Below are 3,550 nucleotides of genomic sequence, written 5' to 3'. Positions count from 1 at the left end.
GTGGCACCCACAACCTGCCTTTTGCAGCAAGCTTCTAGTCCTTGCTTATGGAGTTGTTTGGATCAGAGGACCAAACATTCATTTGACCACGTATAGTAAGATCCAGGATTGCCATGTTCTCTGAATCTTTGTGTCCTCTCAAAAATCATATGTTGAAATCCTAACCCCCAAAGTAATGGTATTAAGTGATGAGGCTTTTGGAAGATGATTAGGTCAAGAGGGCAGAGCCCTCTCAATTGGGATTAGTGCTCTTATTTTAATACAAGGACCCCAGGGAGCCAGTTCATCCCTTCACTGTGTGAGTCTGCAGCCATAGATGAAGGCAGGCTTTCACCAGCTACCAACTCTCCCAGCACCTTGATCTTGGACTTTCAGCCTCCAGAACCATGAGAAAGAAATATTTGGCACTGATAAGCCACTCAGACTATGGTAATTCATTAAAACAGCTGGAATGGACTAAGACACCGTGTTTCCAAAGCAGAAACTAAGCCATCCGCTTCCTTTTTCACTTTTACACACTCAGAAGAAGCACTGACTCCTTTCCTGTCCCATTTCTTACAGCGACTGAGACTCAGACCACATCCTTCTCCCTCTGTACCAATTCCTCCACCTCTTACAAGTTTGGGATGTCAGGGCCAAGGAATCTGGACTTAGCAATCGCAGTCCCCAGCAATTGAAAATTACCTGCATCCATGCTAGAAATCCTTAGGTGGGCAGCCACAGGAGGAATTATCACTAAAAGCAGCACACTATTGATTTGGGGCCTCAGAATGAATGAGCAGGGGTCTGGTGGAGAGCAGAGATAAAGATTTCTCATCTGACATTGGTAAAGTCTTCTCTGGGTCACCTCACGTAAGAGTTCAGGGTCTCACACAGTTCTTGACATACCCACAGCCCTGGAAAGAGTAGAGTTCTTTTCAAATGTACAGAACTTCACCTCAAAAAGGCCTGGGATATGTGCAGAGACATGAATGCATGATATCTTTGGAGAGCTGGACATAAGAGACACAGAGGATATTTGGTTTTCCCCATTTGTCCACCCATTTGTGGTCTTAATGTACCAGGAAATGGGTGCTTAACAAGGGATTTTTGTGCTGCTTCCTGAGCAGTTAAATTTATTCACAGCCTGGGGAATTAAGGGAAAAAATCAGACAAGGAAATGCTTGGAGGGTCCACCGAGGCAGGGGGACCAAACCACAGGTACAAGGGATTTCGACAGCCAAAGAGCTGTCAATGAAAGGAATGTCAACAAAAAGAGCTGACAACCAAAGGAATCCATAGCTACAGCAAGTTTGGTGGGACAAGCATGCAGCAAACAGGGGTCTTTACTTCTTCTCAGAATTCTGAGGAAGAAAGTTCCAACGGCTGTGGCTCAGGCGAGAAGCTCTGGCCTTATGTAAGGCTTAGGGAGAAGCATATGGCAGTATGTTGAAGCTCATGATGGAAAATTTTCCCAATTGAGTTTAAGTGAACATGTTGTATACTCCAGACAGCTGGCAAAGAGTAACTGGCATCCTGACAAATCTAAAGACAAAATGACTTTTTTTTTTCCCCTCATACTTTCTCTTCTCTGTGTTACTTCCTCCACCAAGTCTCAGCTTTGATCCATTGCTGGCTCAAAAAGAGAGGGGAACATTGCTTCTATTTGTGAAATGCTGTTTCTGGGATCGTCCATAAGTGCTATTTGTATTGATTGATGGCTCTGATCAGTCGTCTCAGGACTCAAGGTAAGTTTCTAACTCATTGGGGGCATGGGGCACCCGAGAGTCCTGAGGGTGGGTGGATCCATGTTGAGGAGGACAGAGCCACCGGGGCAGCTTCCCAGGAAGACAGTGCTGGCTGAGGCAGCTGAGTGAGGCTCTAACTCTGAGCGGAACAGGAAACAGAAGGGGAGGCATTTTAGAATTCAGAGTCTTAGTTTATAAGGGAAAGGTGATATCTATCTGGATTTCACTTTTAACTTTAATTCCTTCCAGGACTTTAAGAAGTGATCCATTGTTCACACCTGGGGAATCAATACTGTATTATTCATCCATTCCATAATCTCTGGTGAGCTGTTTTGGCTATTGTGCTTGTGTATCGCTTGAGATTAAGAATTCAGCCTAAAACTCAACATGGCCTCTAAAACAACTTAACGTCCTTTCAGGGCTTCCCTGGTGGCTCAGACCGTAAAGAATCTGCCTGCAATGAAGGAGACCTGAATTCAATTCCTGGGTCGGGAAGATCCCCTGAAGAAAGCAATGGCTACTCACTCCAGTATTCTTGCCTGGAAAATCCCATGGACAGAGGAGCCTGGCAGGCTACAGTCACAAAGAATTGGACACGACTGAGAGACTAAGCACATACAACATATACAGTGTCCTTGTATGTCCCTGTATTCATAGAAGCTGGACTACATAGCCCACTTGTGCCAAGAGATGATCCTCAGCTTTGGTGGGTGTTGGCAGTGGCCCAAGAGGAGCTAGGCTGCCCTGACATGCTGCTGGCCCCCCTTCCTCAGGGGACAGCCTTGCCCATGGTTGACCATGGCCTTGACCATTTGTCTAAAGGTTTGAATTGCAGTTGACTTCACTTTGAAGGGGGCTTCCCTGGTGGCTCAGAGGTTAAAGCGTCTGCCTGCAATGCGGAAGACCCGGGTTCGATCCCTGGGTCGGGAAGATCCCCTGGAGAAGGAGATGGCAACCCACTCCAGTCTTCTTGCCTGGAGAATCCCATGGACAGAGGAGCCTCAGGTACAAAGGAGGGATCTGCCCTCTTCCATCCTGTGGAAAAGTGCTGGCAGAAGGGATTCTGTTGCCTTGTCCACTCACACCATTATCCGCTCTCCTTAGGAAGGGAGGGGAAGTCACAGTCTTACAGTGAAGAACTTGAGACTCTCAGCTTTATTGCACCAGTGAGTGCACTTACTAGGCTCACACTCCCTCTCCCAGCCTCTGGACCAAGGCAGGTGGGTGGTGGGAGATGCTAACAGATTTCCAAGCTTGCCAGGAGGAAGGCTTTATCATGGACGTTGTCTGGAATTACCAGTACATGATGACAATAAAAAGCAGAGGACTTTTGCTCAATGTTATTAATGAGACAGTGCATCTCTTTTTAGATGGATCACCCCTACCACCTCTTGGTACACCCCTGGGGAGGGTTCCCCTTGGCTTCCCTCACAGAAAACTATATCCCCCTCTGTTCACCTCTCAGTGTCCATCTCTACGCTCTAGCCAACAGCATTATCTGTTCTTCCTTCGGGCGTTCTGTGAAGGCTTCTTCGTGTCCTCTCTAGTGTTTATCCCTTCCATTTCACTCTCATCAAAGCAATCAGAGCAAGGTTTTTAAGTGTACCCCCACATCGCTTTATACTTAGAATGGAACCCAGCGTCTTAACTTTGGCCCTCAAAGCTCTGTCATCCTGAGGCTGGCTATTGCCTACATCTCAAACTCCATGGCCTTGCTTTTACTTCTTGGACACTGAGCTTCAGCCACACTGGTTGTCTTAGTATACTCAATCTGCAATGACAAAATACCAGACTAGTGGCTTAACCAACAGGTATTTATTTTC

At 46.7% G+C, this 3,550-nt stretch overlaps 1 long non-coding RNA gene across 1 annotated transcript; it reads left to right on the top strand.

Moving 5' to 3' along the window:
- Positions 1–1,618: 1,618 nt before the first annotated feature.
- LOC133048922 (uncharacterized) lies at positions 1,619–3,003 on the top strand. Its single transcript, XR_009691148.1, has 3 exons — positions 1,619–1,727; positions 1,977–2,049; positions 2,147–3,003. It is a non-coding gene; the product is annotated as an uncharacterized LOC133048922 (long non-coding RNA).
- Positions 3,004–3,550: the final 547 nt, after the last annotated feature.

Source organism: Dama dama, chromosome 29 (genome assembly GCF_033118175.1).
Source record: "Dama dama isolate Ldn47 chromosome 29, ASM3311817v1, whole genome shotgun sequence".
Lineage (NCBI taxonomy): Eukaryota > Metazoa > Chordata > Mammalia > Artiodactyla > Cervidae > Dama > Dama dama.
The sequence above is the reverse complement of the archived record's forward strand: the minus strand, read 5'-3'. Positions and strand labels throughout refer to the sequence as shown.